At 41.2% G+C, this 20,015-nt stretch overlaps 1 protein-coding gene across 3 annotated transcripts in view; it reads right to left on the reverse strand.

Annotated features, from left to right (window-relative positions):
• gnao1a (guanine nucleotide binding protein (G protein), alpha activating activity polypeptide O, a) overlaps nucleotides 1-20,015 on the reverse strand; it is a 99,543-nt gene that overhangs the window by 38,648 nt on the left and 40,880 nt on the right. The window lies entirely within an intron of this gene.

A 20,015-nucleotide genomic window follows, 5' to 3' on the forward strand; every position in this document is an offset into this window, starting at 1 on the left:
GTTTAGTCTTGCTGCTCTTATCAACCCTGTTTCCAGCCATTTCCAGTGATTTTTTGCAAAAATCTCTGATAAACCCACTGTCCATTTCCAAAATCAGTCAGTAGCTGCTGAAGGCATTCGCATATATATGCCATCTAAAGAGCCAGGTATTATTCTCAGGAGTTGATGGAGATCAAAATAGAGCTAAGTGGAGAGTCAATACTTGCATTAAAATTCATTAAGTGGTCAGAGCATTAGCATAAATTTAATGCTAATGTTTCTCTATGTCTGCTGGATGGGTAAAAAGGAATCTGTTTGCTAACAAGTTGGCCATAACAACTTTGTAAGGTGATAATGTGTCTGTCAGCTTGTTTTAGAGTCTATCTGCTACCTAGTGGCCAAATTGGATTCATGCAAATTTAACTTTTGAAAGTGTTGTCTTGGTGAGCTGAGGCAAGCTTAAAGCAGAAATCAGCTCAGTCATATATACATAGGTAATCACAATCACACGTATATCATTATATCACATGTGGTAGAGTTATTTTTGCTGCCTGAGTAAGAATAATGGTTTTCCTTCAAACTGTGAAACATAGAGGAGACTGGTGGATGTGTGAGGGTTAGTGTGAGGCCCCCCTGTCTCATCAGAGTGACCTTTAAGATCTCTGAACTCTGTTGGACACACACACACACACATTGTGAGGGGGCGCTGATGTGCAACAGTCTCTGTGCTTGTAAAGTTCTATGCATGTATTTTTACAACAGCAGGTTTATTTTCATTTCCATTTGAGTAAATTCTGTAAACTTGCTTTTTATGTGGTACTTTCAGTTCTATTGTTCGGTTTTATGTAGTTTCAGCTGTAGCATCTTTCACTGTCATTTACAGGTGAAAGGTACAGTATGATAGTATTAAAAATAATCTGTAATGATTTGAATAGATGCAATTTGTTTTGATGAAATTCATGTTTCGCTTTGCCTTCAGTCGCATTTAAACTAAAAGAAGTTAGTTCCACATGTAGCTGAATATATATTTTTTCAGTTAGCTTTTGTTATAGTTTAGCTTTAAGTTGATGATGAGCGTCTTGATGAATGTGTGTGTGTGTGTTCTTGTCTTACTAGTGTAATGACAGGCTCGCTACCTGCTTGCTTTTCTCCGACTGGACATTGAATAGACAATCATTACTGTGCTCATCATCGCCGTCATCATCTTCATCACCCCTCCCACATCCTCTGCATCTGCTCCTTTTTCTCCTTTCCTTACCTCTTTCCCTCCTTTCAATAGCCAATCAGAGCACTTACTGTAGGACCTTTCACATCTCTCTTATTGTCTCCGATCTATAGCCAATCATCCCTCTGCACGGGACACCAGCACGCCCACCATCCGTCCATCCATCTGACTGTACCCACTCCCAGTATACATCCATCAAACATCATCCATCCATTTGTGTGTGTGTGTGTGTGTGTGTGTCATGTAATGTAGAAGCTGAAGTGAGCGATAACACACCAGTAATTAGACTGAACAGCATTTTAAGCGTTACACAGATACACCACAGACGTCACCTCTTCTGACCTTTACTATTTACTGAGCGCGGTACGTTTAGAAAGCCCTGCCCTCCCCTCCCTCCCCTCCCCGCCTTCTAACGCTGACTACACTCACATCCTGTTTAATAATCTGCACAGAGGGCTTCTTTCGTGTCATTTCACAAGACCTGGAATCACACTGACTCCGCACACACTCGGCACTAGACGAGATGAGAGGAAACCTCAGGATCCCTGTCCTACTGAGGACTTGAGATATTTCACATACAGATATCAGTTCATGCTATATGAATAAAGAATTATATTTAAAATGCAGGCTGGAGGGCTCTGCTCCCTATGTAGATGTAAAGGGCTCATTCTAAGGTAACAAAAACACAATGATTCTTATTTTCATGGGATTGTGCACTACTTAAAACATACTTATTATTTTATTCCATTTCTGTCCATATTTCTGCCCCCTAAATCTTACATACTAGTCCTTTAATCCACAGCAGGGCTAAAAGCCAAAATATGAAAGAGGAAGGTTAGATTATGAAACACGATCTGTTACACAATCACAATTGTCTTTTCTACACATCTTACAGACGCAAAAAATCTCCTAGTTCCCTTTTATGTTATATTTGAGTTTCACTTATTGGCCAGAGATCATTTTGTGGAGAGACATTGTGACAGTGTTCAGCTCAGGAGGAGCATTTTTATTCCACTTGTATATTTCAGTGAATTGGCTGCAGAAATAAATCCACTCATGTCCTGCTTTATAATGAACAACTCGGCTGAATTTTTATAGTAACAGCAACTTTCTATCAGCCCTTGTGAACATGGTGGGGGTAAACAGAGACGTACACAACAACATCTTGTAAATGGGATTCATAAAAGAAATGTGTGTGTGAGAGAGTTTGAGAGAGAGAGAGGATTACTGTAGAAAACTACAGATTAGAATTTCATTTTAATTCATTTCTTTTTTTTTTGTAAACACTATATGGGAGAATCTGTTGTGTGAGATAAACTTGAACGAAGCTGAATGTGATTCATTAACACCGTGGTCAGTACTGCCATTGAAAAAAAAAAACAGCTATGGCATCGACCAAGAGCCACATTTAAACTCAAGTCCACAGTCTGCTCTTCGGCCAGCTGAGACATCATGACACCCCAAACATGTCCTCTTTGGAACATTAAGTTGACGCTCTATCTATGTGTCGTCCTCTACTAGGCACCGATTTGATGTAAATGTGTTTCAACGAGGAGTAAAGCTCCGTTCCAGCGTCCTCTGTGCTACCGACGCTCTGTCCTCTCTGTCAGCGGCCACACAACGCCTGATATGGAATGAGAGAGAGAGAGGAGGAGTGTGTACATCTGGGTGTGTGAGTGTGAATGAGAAGAAAGCTTGAGAGGAAACTGAGCCTGTTTTCTGTGTGTTTCCGTGTGTTTGTCCGGACAGAATGCGTTCCGCTTCGAAGTGCTGGGCAGTCGGCCACAGACACACTTAAAACCCACGGAGCGAGCCAGAGATACTGTCTAAACAAACATACTGGAAGATGCTGGATCGCTGTGTGAGCGTGTGTGTGAGCGCGTGTGTGTGCATGCATATGCGTTTGAGCCTGTGTGACAGTGATGAAATGTTTAGACAAGCGCTTCTTCTTATGCTGCTGTCTTTGTATTCAATTCAAACTTCTTATTCTGTCTCTCACACACATGCACACACACAACTGCAGTTGTCAAGGAAACTGGGAAAGTAATTATCTTTTAACCTTTGCCCAATTAAATTACCCACTCTTATTTATCATAACTAGATCCATTTTTAATATGTGTATAAAACACAGTAAAGGTGTATGACTAGTGTGATATGAGAGCATATTTTCAGTAATCACAAATGTCAACTACTACATTTACAATTTCATTTAGCAGACACTTTAATCCTAAGCGACTTACATCTGAGAGCTGATACAACACAAGCAGGGAACAACATGAGTTAGTGCCGTAGAGCTAGGTTCAAGTCCAATAGGTGTACACCTGTAGGTGCCAACAGGTGATGCACAGGGGCAATGCATAGAGTGCACAGAATGTATAACTTGTTCCACCACCGGGGAACTACAGAAGAGTCGAGCTAGTGACTCAGGGTCCTGTTGTGGTGGTGGTATCAGGCGTCTTTCATTGGCAGAGTGTAGTGAGCGGGAGGGAGTGCAGACCTGAATGAGGGAGTTCAGGTAGGCAGAAGCCGTTTTATTTGCTGTTCTGTAAGCGAGTGTCAGGGTCTTGAATTTGATGCGGGCAGCAACTGGGAGCCGGAGGAGGGATATGAACAGCAGGGCTGTTTTGGGCTGGTTGAAGACCAGACGTGCCACCATGTTTTGAACGTACATGCGGGGAGGCCTGTCGGTAAGGAGTCAATTATGAGAGCCTTACCCGCAGTTGTGCTGCATGCTCAGACAGGTAGGGTCTGATCTTCCTGATGTTGTACAGGGCAAATTGACAATAAACGTAGAGTACAGCTGAGGCTGATGGGATGTCACTTTTTGCATAATTTGGTTATACACCAAATCATTGGACAAACAGAAATTTTGACCTGATGATGGTGTTGGAGATCACCAAAGTTATTACATTTCATCCTGAGGGGTACATGGATATCTGTAACGATCCGTCCAATAGTCATTGAGATATTTCACTCAAAACCACAAATGTCACCTCATGGTGGCATCAGAGGGAAAGTCAAGGGACCGCAAAAGTCATGTTAGTCAATCCATCCAGCAGATGTCGAGATATTTTAACGGATAAGTAAACACTTTGACCTGCTGGTGGTGGTGGAAGGAAAAGTCCAGGGGTGACCAAAATCTGTAGAATTCATCCTCTGGGAACCGTGAATGTTTGTACCAAATTTCTTGGCAATCCATGCAATAGTTGGTGAGATATTTCAGCCTGGACTAAAGGTCCAACAGACAGACTGATTGACAGACAAATGGACACAGCTATCCCTAGGGTAAGTGTAGATAAAAACAGTTGGTTTAAGAGTATACATGTCTAAGAAATGATGTCTCCCCAGCAGACGTGTAGCTGTGTTAACTGGATTTATTTAATCCTCTAACAGGAGGAAGAAACCCTGGTTTTTCCTTTGCATGACATTACTGCAGAAAGCTAACAATAACCAGATATGTACTGTATGCCAAATATGCACTTCCATTAATGCATGTGAATACACTAAATGGAAGCGCTTCCCATCATGCAGCCCTTTTTGTCTAACAATTTATGTAAGCAAAGCAGCCTTAAAGCAGATGCATCTTATTGTGCGTCTTGCCCCGAGGGAGCTGATTTTGCAGTCACGGTCAGCTTGCATTATCCCATTTGTTGTGCAGCCATTTATCAATGACATCATCTGACATGAAATATTGACCTTAAATCATTTGATTACAAACTTGATTACTTTAGGGTCATCTGCAGTAGAGTAATGTGTTTTGGCAAAAGGTATGGCGAGCTACTTTAATCATAAATCCACAAAAAGACTGCTGAGTGATGTGATTAGACATGAAACAGTTAAATAAAGTGTGTTTTCCAGAAATAACAAAGCTCAGGATGCCTTCATGAGCCAATCAATTACTATCAAGCATTCAAGAGTGTTATGTAATGCATTAACATACATTATTGCATAGACATAAAATATATCTCTGGTGTGTACGGTTTTTGGCTGCACCTCTTTGTTTTCTCTCAGTCACACACACTATTTCAACAAAGACATGCTATATCCCACTATAGTAAATAAAATAAATGAACAAAATGAAAGAAGTATGAAAAACTGTGCAGAAGATGACTTACTGTGTGTTCTGACAGAAGACGAGGCCATGCTACCTAGCTTAGCTAGGTAGCATGGCCTCGCGTTCTGTCAGAGCACACCTTTAGGAATAAAACAAGCACTGGTGTGTCTGGTGATGATCAATTGGGACAAAACTAATAACAAACAGTAGAATTTGTATTATAATTTGACTAGTAATGACTAGTAGACTACTGTGAATGTATTCCAACGAGAAATATTCAAATATGTCTGTTTCACATCATGTAGGGTTTACTTTTGTCATGACAGAAACATCGAGGACAAAGTCACAAACAAAAGAAACTACTTAAAAAATAATATTCTCTTCATTTAATATGTGTGTAATGTGGTAACACTAATGTGTCAAAATTGGCATCTAACTGGCATACAGAATAATTATTTATTTAAAAAAAATGATAAATAAAAAAGTAAGTCTGTATTACTTATTCATTTCATGGTGAGATCTTAAGTGATGAAGCCTTAGATGTGACCAATTTATGAGTTACACGCTGTAGGCTCGGTTAAGATTGTCCAGAGATTTTCCACATGGGAAAGGATCATAAGAATAAATTCAAAAACCAATTCAAGATGCAACACAGTCTTGCACATACTGTAAACAAGCTTTGTGTGATTGTTTGTTAGTATGTTTTATTTTAGAACCAAAAGTTCATTTTCATCTGTTGGTCCTGGCAACTAATATTTGTTGTGAAGTTGACCTGCATGAGTGAAAACAGCCACATACAGCATGCATGAGTCAGTGCTATGTATGAATAAAACATAGGCAGGAAAAGAAAGAAATGTACATGTAAGAGTGTGTTTGTGTGTGTTTGTTCTTGACGTCACAGTGGGCATCAGCCAATCAGATATCTTGGAGAAAAAAAAAAAAACATGACTAGCATTCTCTATCAGCAATCTGTTTTCTGGCTGTTTTTCTGTCCCACCCCTCCTCTCCTCTCGTCTATTTTTGGACTTCAGCCATCCTCGTCCTTCCTGTCAATCACACCTCCTATCTCTGTCTCTTTTTCTTTCTTTCTTTCTTTACCCTCCGTCTCTCATGGTCTAACCTTTATCATTCCTCCTCTGGACGAGCCTCGCATGACGTCACTGTAATCCAGTGGCCTACAAAAGATTCCAGTCAGAAATACACACACACACACTAGTGACTTTACATGCACTCTATATCTTTCTTCCCCTCACCTCCTGCGGTCCTCCTATCTATTCCTCCACTTTATTATTTCTCCTCATTACCATCTCTTTTCTCTCCTCTCCTCCTCTGTCGTCTGCTGGCACGCCCCACCCTCTCGCTCCGACTCTTTTTTTTTTTCCGCTCTCACCTCTCTTTCTCTCTCACTCCTCCGCATCATGTGACTCTCAGCTGCAGTTGCCATGGTGACCATCCTCATTTCCCAGGAATGCAATCTTGCCTCTGATTCTCTCTCTCTCCTTTTCCCTCCCCATCCATTCTGCCGCACCCACCTCCTCCTCCATCAGCATCATCCTTCCCTTTGCTTCATCTATCTCTCCATCCCTTCCTCTCATTTTCTTCTCCACCTTCCCCCCCCCCCTTCTATTTTCCTCTCAATATAGACCTACAGTTTAAAAAGATAAATATTTAAAAACTGTAATTTTCTGCTTCGTGTCTCCATTTCAATCGATTCATTTCAACTCATCTTATTGATATAGATGTCAGAAGTACTGCTAAGGCATCTCGAGGTACACACACACACACACACACACACACACACACACACACACACACACACACACACACACACACACACACACACACACCGCCTCCTCCATCCTCCATGTCTCTCTCTCAGTCTCTCCCACTCCCTCCCTCTCTGTAGCAGTTGCTGAATAATGGAAGTGATGAAATATTTAATTGTTGTTCAGCCCTCCTGTAGCCTGCCCTGATGGAGCCCTAACACACACATATGTATATATACGCATATGTGTGTGTGAGTGTGTGTGTGTGGTCTGTGCCTTGCTCCGGTGGAGCTTCCGTTGCCACCCTCACAGGGCATCCTGCAACCACACCCAGTACACCACAGACACACACACACACACACATATAGAGGAGAAAGGCAGAGGATGTGGGGCATGTACAGTATGTGCTGTTATAGGAGCGGATTGTTAAAATACACTTAGTCAATAACATCCAGAGAGCGCAGCAAAAAATCAATCCTACTGTCCCCACCTCAACCCCAAGAGAGACAGAGAAAGAGATGGAGAACGGAGGAGAAGCGAGCATGCGTTGTACATGTAATCACAAGCATGTGCAAAACATTATGTATGCAAAAAAATGCAGGAATAGGGCTGCAACTAATGATTATTCTATTATTATATATTTCTGTCTTGAATAATGGTTTGGTCTATAAAATAAATATGATCTTTTGTCTGACCAACATTCCAAAACCCAAAGATATTCAGTTTACAATGATATAAAAGAGAGAGGAGAAGCAGGAATGATTGAATGATTACATAAAAATGTATTGATTAATTGACTAACCGTTGTAGCTCTATGCGGGGCAGTATATTCATATGGCTATTGTTAGTTTCTACAGCAAATAGTGGAGGTACAGGGAGCTTCAGGAGCATGTCTTCACAAAACTCAGATTTTAATTTGACAGTGTTATTCTTTGCTGGGTGTGTTTTTCCACTGTATGTTTGACAACTGTTTTGAAAGACTCTGAGCTCCAAGATTATTGGTTATTAAGCCAGATATTAACTAAACAAAGCATTCTAGCAATAACAGATTATAATTATCAGTCTTGACATGTCATATATTAGCTGAAAAGGTAGATTCAATCATTGTTTAATATAAAACCTGAGACCTAAACTGCCATATTAACATGTCCATGGCATATTTTACCACCATCATATGACCTGAACTCTCTTATATGTTTTTTGGTAAACAAAAAAAAACAGTCTTGTGCCTACATTTTCATACAAAGATGACAAAGTTAGCAGCTATGTAGAGTCATGTTGCTGTTGCTATGGAGATGATGTTCAGGTCTTCTCTGTCACACCTGCACCAACATACACACCGACTCCCCATATTCCTAATTTGGAAGGTTCCTTAGCAGCTGTGCTGCAGTTTAAACAAAGGTGTGCAATGGTTCATTTGTGTGTGTGTGATTACACAAAATTGTGTGTGTGTGTGTATGCCCATTTAAACATCTAGATGAACGAGCCAACCTACATCCTAGACACCAACTAATCACGTTACGGCAGTTGTGTGTACACGAACACACACAGTCATTAACTGAGAATATTAAATCAACCATATTCAAGTCAAATGCAATTCTCCTGACATAAACACTCCTGCCATACCCGATGCGATTACTGGACGACAGTGAAATATGGGTCACAAGTGGAAATGAAACCGCGAACACCTACACGCACATCAGGACCTCCATCTGTCTTCCTCAACAGCCGTCCTTAAGAGAGGCCATTTCTCTCTCTCTATAAGTGTCTCTGCCTACCTGCGCTGGCCTGGCACTTTTTTATTAAAGATGGACTCTGCTGGATGCTCAAGACTGAACCTGATTATCCGTTGGCCGGCTGGCTGGCTACCTCTCTCTTATGGTCTCTTTGTTCTCCCTTTAGCCATGTTGTAGTTTCCCATTTCTGTTGTCCTGTTTCTTTACACTGCAACACATCGCTGTGCTCGTCTCTTTGAGTGAGTAAGCTTGTGAGCTTGTGTGTCAAAAAAAAAAGAGGAAGAGTCAGGCAGGATGTATCTGAGGTTTAGTAGTGTGTTCTTAATTGTGATGAAAATGATTTGTTTCCTATGTATACAGGATATCCTATTAAGCTTTTACTAGTGGTTCAAATGCACGTCTCTATATATTTGGTACAGGAAGCAATACATACAGTCACTGCAAGTTAATCAGTGCACATACAGTAAGTGATCCATTGTCTCACATTCTTTCAAGTCTTCCTAAGATAGGTTGAAAATCCTTATAGTTAGAGACCTGATTTCCCCACAGGGATCAATACATCTTAATATTCTCTCCATATCCGTTTCTCTTTTTCTTTTTTTTCTTTTTTGCCTTCTTCAAGCCAACTCCCTCCCTTCCTCTCTCTCTCTCTCTCTCTCTCTCTCTGTTTAACTGTCATCCTCTGAACTCTAAGCTCCCTCTCTCAGTTTCTGTCTTGTGTCTTTGGAGTATCAGTCTCTCGTCCAATCTGTCTCTCTGTCACTCACCGTCTCTTTCTTTCTCACACTTCATCTATACTTAGATCCAGCAGTGAGCTGCCCCCCCCCCACTTACCGAACATATTTCGACCTCACACAAACAAACACACAAGACATATCGACACACACACACCAACACACGGTTAATAATACATAAATCCACATGAAACATTCAAAAGATGTTGCTTGGGAGAAACTTTGGAAAACTGGGAGGTAGCAGAGCTCAAATCAAACCCAGCACACCTCTGTGCTTCAAACGCTGTATATGCATTCTCAAATTTCTCTCTGCACATGGGCGACCATGAGAGCTGTTATATAAAGCAAAGATAAACAACTGAAGAAGAGCTGCGATATGTAGGATAACAAGTAGTTCCTGTGTTTGGGTGTTGGCTCCCTGGCAGTTCAGCAGACTAATTATACACATTATAGATGTGTGTTCTTGTGCCCTGCTGTCATCTGTGCCAACCATCAGTAGTGTAGGATCTTTAATTATAATGTTTGTTTATCACCTGTGTTGTGCCAAAATCTGGCAGTGCTGCAGGTCTTTTGGTTCGTGTATATTTAGCTCTTGAAAAAAAAAGGATCATTTTCCATTCTTGGGTGTCTGTTTTTGATATTTATGGCCAGGATATCAAAGCCAAAGTCTCTCCAGAGAGTCTTGTTTGGTGACATAAGCCAGGCATCTCTGCTGTTTGTGGATGATGTCATTCTGGCTTCGGCGGAAAGTGATTTCCGATGTCTTGTGGGTTTTGTTCCAGCGTGAGGGAAGCTCGCTTTCAATTTACCGCTCGATTCTTATTCAACGACAGCGAGCGAGGTGTTAAGTGATTCAAGAGAGCTCATAGGTATCAAGCCAGTCCACAGTGACTGGTGCTGGCTGATGTAGTTTAAGGTTAAGAATGCCCTCCAGGCTTTTCCCTTTCGAGCAGTTCCAGGCGCGAGCGACTTGGGAAGAGTCTTCGGGAAAAAATTCATGACACATTGGAAGGACTACATCTCCCAGCTGGCCTGCGACTGCTCGGGGACCATGGGGAAGTGGGAGGAAGCTGCACAGAAAGAGCATGACCAGATTTCTCTGCCTCTGCTGCTTGAATACTAACTAAATCTTCAAATAAGATTTTATTTATCACTTGCTGATAGGTAGTTTGAAGTCCTGGTCAATAAAGTACTGGGTTATATCATTACTTCTCAAGTTAAATTTAAACATGTTAAATTAAAATTTCAGACTTGTTCCACTGCTATCAAAAACAGTTGTACAATTCAGAGCTGTGGTAATCCCCTTTCACAAGTCGGTGGTTCTCAACCTGCAGGTCATGAACACCAGAGAGTCACAAGATCGTTTGTGATGGGGGTGTCAAGAGTAGCATTGCTCTGTTTAAAAGAGTTGCACAAAGTAGCTTACTCTGTCTGCAAATGTGTTGGACAGAATGTACTGAAAGGGGCAACAAGTTCAGGTCGACGACACTTGCTAATGTTTTAAAAAAATATAGTGGGCCACAAATAATCTAACCTGATGCGTCAGATGGTTTATTACACAGAACCGTCCGAAAGGTTGTCCATGGAGACTGTTTGGAAAAGGGCAGACACTTTCAAATAATTACTTGGCAGGTGACTGGATGAACCATCTGTCTATCACCGTCTTACCTTGTGAGGCAGCTGGATTTTTGACACTTACAGGTTCTCCAAAGGTTCTCCTACACACTTGTAACTTGGGGTGGGGGGGGGGGGTGTTTCAGTTGGTTGTAATCTGCAACCTCTCTGCTGCATGCCACTAAATCCTGGTGCTGGTCCTAGTCTCATGGCCATGATTCTTCAGTATACAGTATAACTTAGATTTACTGCCAATGATCTTACTCTGGACATGTTGGATTTATTCTTCCCATCTAGTTTTTTCTTTTAAGTTAATGCCCCTTAATTGAATTGCAACGCAGCAACAAATGTGTCTTCCTCACATACAGTTCCTCATAGCACAAGTATCGAAAGTGAATCCATGCAGTGACTGTGGCCTTATGCTGATGTAATACAATCCCTGTGTTTGCTGAACGAGACAGAAGGAGAGGGGGAAGGGACCGGAGAGATGTAGAGCAGCGGAGGAGAGATGGAGAAAAAGGAGAAGAGAGAGAAAACAGGGTATGAAAATGAGAGGAGAGAGAATTTGTCGGGGCCCCCCATTCCAACCAATAGCATGTGAACAGACGTGGCCAAAACACTGTGTCCAATCGTATGAGACATAGGTGGTCAGGTGACTGCATGGCTGCATGTTCCATGGAGGTGGCCCGCTAGCCTGGTTGCTAAGGTAACTGGTTGGTATCCTAGAGACTAGCAAAGGGGCTTATAGAAAACTGAATGGTAAGACGCCCAGAGAAAAGAGATGGAAAAGAAGAAACGTCGTCCCATATCTCACACGCGGGAGAATTTAGAGGAACCAACAGAAACACACAACACACTTGACAACGTATAACAGTTTGTTATACGTTGAGTATGTATGCATCTGGGGTGTTGTGGCCATTAGAGATGCTGTAAGAGCTGTTGAATTAGATTATCTCATTTTCACAGCTACATACACACACAGGGCAGAGAAAGCATAGGCAGTACCACTATAGTCCGGCCTGATGCTTCATTGAACAATAAATAATGACAGGCCACACACACAAGCACTCAGATACAGGGATGCTTGATAAGCCCAGCCTAACCCTGTGAATCATCTGTCAGGAAACAGAGGTGTGTAGATTGTGTGTGTGTGTGTGTGTCATCTCATTCTGCAGGAACACACTGTACTACACTTGATAGGAGACGATTTTGCCTTATTTTTATTTATTTATTTATCTATTTCACCAAGGTGTGTCTTGATTGTGGCGATGTTTCAATGTTGATCCCAAAACTCCAAGCATGAAGGTTTTCTGTGAATTTTCAGACCACATCTCTATGTTTCAATTGTACACTCACAAGTACAGGCTTCACTATTACTTGCTTTGGACAATTTCACAGATTTGATGTCGTATTATCGATGAATAATATTAATATTAGTGAAAAAAAAAAGCAGCACAACCGCAGCTGTCTGCAAGTTCCGGCGTGGGCCTGGTCCTCTGCGCTGAATGCACCGCATGACGGACAGGAGTCACACAACTTCATTTTTCACTGGTAGAAAACGAAATGTAGGTCAAGCTGAAACAAGCGAAGGATTCAACAACAACCGAATTGTAATGATGGCAGAGTGTTTGCAACCCAACTCGGCCCCAGAGAGAGTGATTTGTACTCAGAGCGATCTAAAAAGCCCCGTTTGGAAATGCTTTTTGGTAATCAGTATGAATATTACCTAACCTGCATAAAAACTAGGCTATGGACTAACATATCAATTATGAATCATTCATCTGATCTCGCTCCAAGAGACAGCGCGTTCTCAGTTCTCGCTCTAGCACCAACCATGGAGAGGGAGAGAGAGAGAGAGAGAGAGAGAGAGAGAGAGAGAGAGAGAGAGAGAGAGAGAGAGAGAGAGAGAGAGAGAGAGGTCTTTAAATGAAGTTTTACAGTATAGGACATTATTTTATTTGTTTATTTTGTAATGTGTGAGTATGTAGATCTTTTAAAATCCATGTTTATGTTGAAATAAATATACTTATACAACTAGTTATGTCTCTCATTGTATTGTACGTTTGCCCTCTTATGGACATAATGTGCAAAAAAAAAAAGATCGACTGGGTCACAACAGAAAGTGTCACGGTGAAATTCCTCCTCACGTGTTGGAGGAATAGATGGTGATAGAGGCTTGATGAGGTATTTGCAGGGCTAGCTGGTGAACTACTGTATCTGGCTAGATAATGGATAATAAACTAGCAAGCATGAAACACAATAGCTCTCTGAGCTTCTGTCTATGTTCTCTGCACTGTACTGTTTACTCCCCACTGGCGTTTTACTCTGAGGAATGTGCTTCATTTCATTCAATAAAGAGTTATTTACCAGGGGAACAAAAGCTGTCAAAGGATTTAGTCAGCAAATCAACAGATCACAGTGCTTCCATTAAAAAAAAAAAAAAAAAAAAAAGATTTCACCTAATTACATTTTAAATACTGCCATGACCACCCATCAGGAGAGCTTTTCAGTAGCAGCATGTATAACATTATTCCTAATCCCTTCAAATAGGTTTAAGTCACAATTGAGATAACACTACTGCTGATTATGACCAATATTAAAGATGAGAAGTGTGTGTGTGTGTGTGTGTGTGTGTGTGTGTGTGTGTGTGTGTGTGCATTTGTGACCTATGGGATTGTGGGTTGTGCACCCCAGTGTGTTTGAGTGTGACAGCCTATGTGTGTGCACAAGTCATAAAAATGCTAGCACTTGTCTGGCTCCAGCACTCATCCTACCATGATAAAACTGTGCAGTGTGTGTGTGTCAGCACCCTGTGGGCATGACTTTCTGCAGTACAAGACTAGAAAGCAGCAGATATGCACTAGCTGCCTGGCTGACTGGGCGCTTTAACAAGACACACACATACACACACACACACATATCTTCCATCCTTTTTTTTTTTTCTCCATTTCCCTTGCTCTCTCTTCCCTCTCACTCTCACCGCTCAGCCCATTACTCTGGTCTATTCAAGCTGTCCCCCCTCTCCCCTCTCTCTCTCTCTCTCTCTCTCTCTCTCTCTCTCTCTCTCTGTTAGAAGACTAAAGAATAGTGAAGAGAAGCAGCTATGGGCAGAGAACGGCTCCACCGTACACACAACCACACAGAGAGAGAGAGAGAGAGGAGGAGTGGTGAGGCGTATTACTGTATGCATGACAGAACTCATACAGGACTCACTATAGCGTTGAACTCACAAAGAACACATCAGACCATACAGACATTAAATCTTGCTTGTTCTTTCTCTATCCTGCAGCGCTTCCTATGTGTGTCAGCCTCTTCTTCCAAACAGCCTCCGGTTCGGTCTTCATCTCCCGACACCGAGGCGTTCAGCTGCGCAACGACTGTCACCGGCCCTGGGAATGTGTTGTTATACGTGTGCAGAGAGAAAACAATGCAAGCATAAAAACTGAAAAAAACTAAATTATTCACTAGACCTTATAGAGGAACAATGTTAACCAAAGCAAGAACAGAGCAAGCAATCAGCTGTCAGTTAGAAAACTCCTTAAGCACGGTTGTTCACGTGACAATAAATTCACATCGTTTTTTTCAAATGATGTAATTGACCATTAAGTCCTGTTTCATAGCACAAACTACTGTTTTGTGGAGACGTCTATGCTCCGACAGAGGAGATTAAATTAAAGTAGATGGCGGAACAAAGCTAACAAGCTATGACAGCTTCCTCTGTTTCTGATTCACCAGCATGTCAAATATCACCAAAGTTGAACTTGACATAAAAAATGTGCATGTATTCACTTCACCCCCAGTGAGCGAATGCACATATCGCAACATTTCCGTTGGAATGAATTGATTTTGCGGAGAAATTAGCATTTTTTTGAGACATGAAGTACAGTATCAGACAACAGTAGCCAATTAGGTTGCATTACTTTCTACAGAGCTGGTGGCATTAATCTCATTCTCTGTACCTCCCCTTATTTCCTTCTCATCTCTTTTCCTTTAGGCAGTCGTAATATAGTGCTGACGTGATTTTTCAAGAAATATTGGGAAAAATGTAGCACGGAGAAAGCTTTATTTTAAGAAGCTGAGCTCAATAAAGATTGGATTTCACTCCGATGGATACAAGACACCATTAAAGGGGAATCAACTGCTATGTACTGTGGGCCAAATGAGGAGCGTATTGGCCAACGGTGACGAATACGACAGCAAGAAATCAATAGAACTACTCCTATACTCACGAGAAGGAGAGAGATGGGAGACATGATTATAATTAAGTCCCAAGTCTGCATTTCTGAGGAGATCTAGACACAAAATGTTTACACACCTAAAATATTCACGATACCGATGACATAACTCCATCAATGGTGGTATGTATACAGCAATGCATGTACAGTAGTGTGTGTGTGTATGTACAAAGAGGTGAATGTTAGCCTACGGGTGGGAGGGTCACTGAGCTGGTCAGCTACAAGCTGTCCTGGCACAGATTTAATTGCACTTGCTGGTTTAGACTTGAGTGTGGAGGAAGAAGTGAAGGGGAGGGAGGAAAGGTGGAGCAGGGATGGGGAGAAGGAGGAGGAGAAAAGAGAGGACAGGATACAGCAGATGAAAGGGAAGAAGAAGAGAGACGGTGAGAAAGAGAAAGGAAGGGAGGGAGGAAACCGATGAGGATGATTGAGAGGGGAAGAGAAAGGGACTCCGACTAGCTTTCCATTAAAAGTCCAGACACGTTGGGGCCCATGTTATGTCATTCGCCCAGCATGCGCGCACACACACACAAACACACACAAACACACACATACCCTTGAGCCTTTTCCCCACTAGCTGATCAATAGAAGCAGCACTTAAGATTGCAGCACAAAAAGAACTAGAGAGGGAGAGCGAGGGAGGCTTTGAGGAAGATTTAAGAGCAATTCCACAGCCTCAGGAGTCGGACAGGTATCTCAAGGCTAAGTCCTTCTAGCCAAGATTGTAGGTTGAAACTGTAGAAAATAAAATACTGTTGTTCTAGTGAGGAGTGTTCATACACTGTAAGGATGCTCTGACATCAGAGGTGAGAAGCCGGCATGATCAATATGGATTCAAAAATGTAATATCTCTTCCATCAAATATTTGGAAAACACATATACTGCATGTGGCCAATGATGTTCTAAACTTAAAGGTGCAGGACTTGGCAGAAATGGAGAATAATATAAGAATGTTTTAATTAGTGTCAAATCATCTGAAAATAAGAATCATTGTGTTTTTGGTACCTTAGAATGAGCTCTTTACATCTACATAGGGAGTGGGTCCTCCTCCATGGAGGCCGCCATGTTGCTACAGTAGCCCAGAACGGACAAACCAAACACTACACACACATCACAGAACAAATGTCAGTCTGCTTTACAGCTGATCAATTTGAGGAAAATATCTAATTGTAATGTTGACCAATATTGCAATTATTTTCTATAAATTAAGATTATTATTAATTATTAGTTGAGTTATATTTGTGGTCTACATATGATTAAAGAAGATATGATTGTACCAAAAGTCAAATTCTAAGTGCTCTTGCCTACTTTTCCATAGACAACTAATCAATTTAGCTCACACTTAATAAAATATTAAATTACTGACTATTCAATTCCAACCTTGGAATTCCAAGAAGTTCCTTTATTTTTTATTGATAGCAGCTACATATTTGCCCTACATATTCCCCTGACTTGCAGTAATAATACAAACTGCTGCTAACTTCTGACTGACAACCCCTAATGATAAGACTGACAGGTCTACTAAATCCTGGAGGTCTTCATTCAGAGCATTTAAGGTGGTAAATGTAAAACTATGATGTGAGAAATTCTGACAACTCTGTTCACCAGCTTTTATTTACACTCGACAACTACCGAGCTACCTGCTAGCTACAGAACATGAACATGTGTTCTGAACAGTAAAAATTATGCAGACCACTCCTTTTTTTATGAGTACATTTATTGTAAACTTTCAGTTGCTACAGCTTCAGACATTGTATTTATTATATAAATTAAATTACGGCTCTTGCAGTTTTATAAATTGTACTCTTTCAAATTGCGATTGCAATTTCAGGCCTAGTCTGAAGCTACATTTTAAAGGAAATGAAATGTAAACAACACATTATTTAGTTGGGTAGAACATGGACAACCACAATGCAATGTTCACTGCAACTAAAACCTTTTAATCTATTGTGAAAGGAGTCTAAAACGTACATTCGCCAATATTACAAAGAACGCATCATCATCTATTAACAAATGTGTGGCTCACCATTTATTGCATATTCTCTTTTCTTTAATCAGAAAACATATTTACTTCTGAGATATTGTGATGAAACTACAACATTTTAATGACATTTTAAATCATTTAAAATCTTCCATTTCCTTCTCTCCTCTAAGTCTGAATGAGGAAAAGTAGGAAAATTAATGAACAGATGGAGACAGTAGATGAACAGATGAAAGGATATGGCGAAGATAAAGATGGATTGAGAGAAGGGTTAGAGGAAAGAAAGGAATACAAGAGGAAGGAGAGAGGGTAGGACAACTGGACAGGGGCGGAGGGATGGATGGATGTTTCCCTTTCCATCTCACACGTGCACAGGGGGATGGGTCTTATGCCTCTATACATCCCCCACCCCCCCCCCCCCCCTCCGCCGCCGCCCCACCCCGACACACACTGGGGACACCCCATTTAAGACTAAATAATTAATGAACAGACAGATGCAGCTTTTTATGAAGTTAATAATTGAATAAAGATGAATTAGAAGGAGGCAGGGAGAAAGACTGAGGCGAAGGATTGGAGAGAAGAGAGTGGGGGGGAAAGAGGGAAGAGACGAAGAAGGGGAAGAAGTAGAGATGATTTTTGAAAAAAAAAAAAAAAAAAAATCCAGAACAGTTACTCAAAATGGAGGGCTGGCCTTCTCACCCTTCCCTCACTGTATCATCTCTATTTGTGTTCCACTCTATCTCTCTCTGTCACTTGACCTTCCTTTCTTCTTCTCCGCTTTTTTTTTTTCAAATCAATGCTAGTCATCTTGGTTTTCTCTTCGGCTTCTATCTCTCCCTCTCTATCCCTCTTTCCTCTCTCTTTCTCTCAGGTGTCCTTGTTACCAAGGTAACAGCAGATATCAGAATTAATCACCTTGAGTGCTCCGTTCCATCGCAGCTATACAGTGAGAACGCAAACACAACCTGTGTCAGATTGACATGACGCTGTCTGCAGCGGACTCCGCACAACTGCAACATTTGTTCAGTGTCTTCTCGGACTCGTATCACTCACACACACACACACACACACACACACACACACACACACACATGCACACACACACACCAAACAAACACTGTTGGAGTGTGATGGTTTAGATTCCAGGAATACATTTCCTAAAGCCTGCTACTAATCTGTTATGCTTACTGGAAATACCAAGTGACAGATCGGTTTATGCAGGGTGCATGAAGAGATTGAAAGATTATGAGCACAAACAGTATTTTAAACATTCGAGGAGCAGTTATTCATCCAAAAAATGGAATAAATGCGATTCAGTTCATATTCTCTACTTTTACCTTACAGCTATTAGAAACAGCCCTTAGCATTAACCAGTGAAGTGTGAGATTCGGCAGGGTAAAGTTGCCATATAGTTGCATCACTCTCATGTTATGCATCATGCTGCTGTCCCCGGCGGGAAATTCAGCTGATGGAAATTTTCACGTATTAACAGATAATAAAAGTCTGCTCTATTTGCATTATCTGTGAGTAATAGTGCGACCAGCTGTGCAATGTTATTATCTGAGGATAGTGTGTGTGTGTGTGTGTGTGTGGCATACAGGTGTGGCATATTCAAGAAGCAAAAAGCTAGATAAACATATCTGATACAGAGATGATGTGTTCAAGTGTGTGTGTGTAGAGTTGGGTAATGCTGCTGTTGAGGTGGACAAAAATACAGCTATATCGACCAAAGACAGGAAGAGAGAAGGGCAGAAAGAGAGAGAGCGAGAGAGAGAGAGAGACAGAGAGAGAGAAAGAGAGAGAGAGACTCACGCTGATGGTATCTGCTAACCTTCAATTAGCAGCGGTAGTCAGCAGGGCATTGATTAGCCTCTAAATGCCAGAGCAGTGTGCAAACACCCACATCCAAAGACACACATGCATGCACATGCATAGGTATGAATTAATGTCACAAGTAATTTCATAGGGATTAGATGTTCATGGACACTACTGGTGACAGCGGCTTTATCCTGCGGGAAAGATGACAAAAATAGCAAAACATTTATTCTGTCAGTTGGACTGGGTCGTCATTTCCTTTCAAAATATGTCAGAGTGGTGTTGTACAGGTGTTGATGTGATTCTTAATAGTAGAGGATTCTCAATCACCTGACACTGGCCCAGTTCACGCTACAGCTACAACTGTTTTGCGTTTTCTGAATTCCTTGCTTGACCCGAGCTCTCTAAATTAAACTTTTTTCCAAGGCCACGGAAAATAAATGTTTCTGAACAACTGATGCTTTCCAGAATGATAATCTTTTGAGAAGGATTCACGGCACGTAACTGCACCGGTACTGCTCTCCATACAGTAAGTCAATGATCTGCTGTTGGCTTCCCCTGGGAAATTATCTATTTTATTTATTTGTGACCTTTGCTCTGTATTTTGACACCTATGTCCATTGGCTCTCGTTGGAAAATGTTAATCAATGTGCGGACATCTTTGACTTAAAATTAGTTTTATCAAGAAACAGGATGTTTAGTGATTCAGGATGATTTAGCTTATCAGGGGTCTGTTCTTAAACCTCTTTCAATTCATATGAAGGCCCTGGTTAATATGCACACTTCAGATTCATTTAATCAAAATGTTGGAATTTGTTCAGTGTCTTCTCGGACTCATATCACTCACACACACACACACTCATTATTAAAGTTAAC

Source organism: Thunnus thynnus, chromosome 5, assembly GCF_963924715.1.
Source record: "Thunnus thynnus chromosome 5, fThuThy2.1, whole genome shotgun sequence".
Lineage (NCBI taxonomy): Eukaryota > Metazoa > Chordata > Actinopteri > Scombriformes > Scombridae > Thunnus > Thunnus thynnus.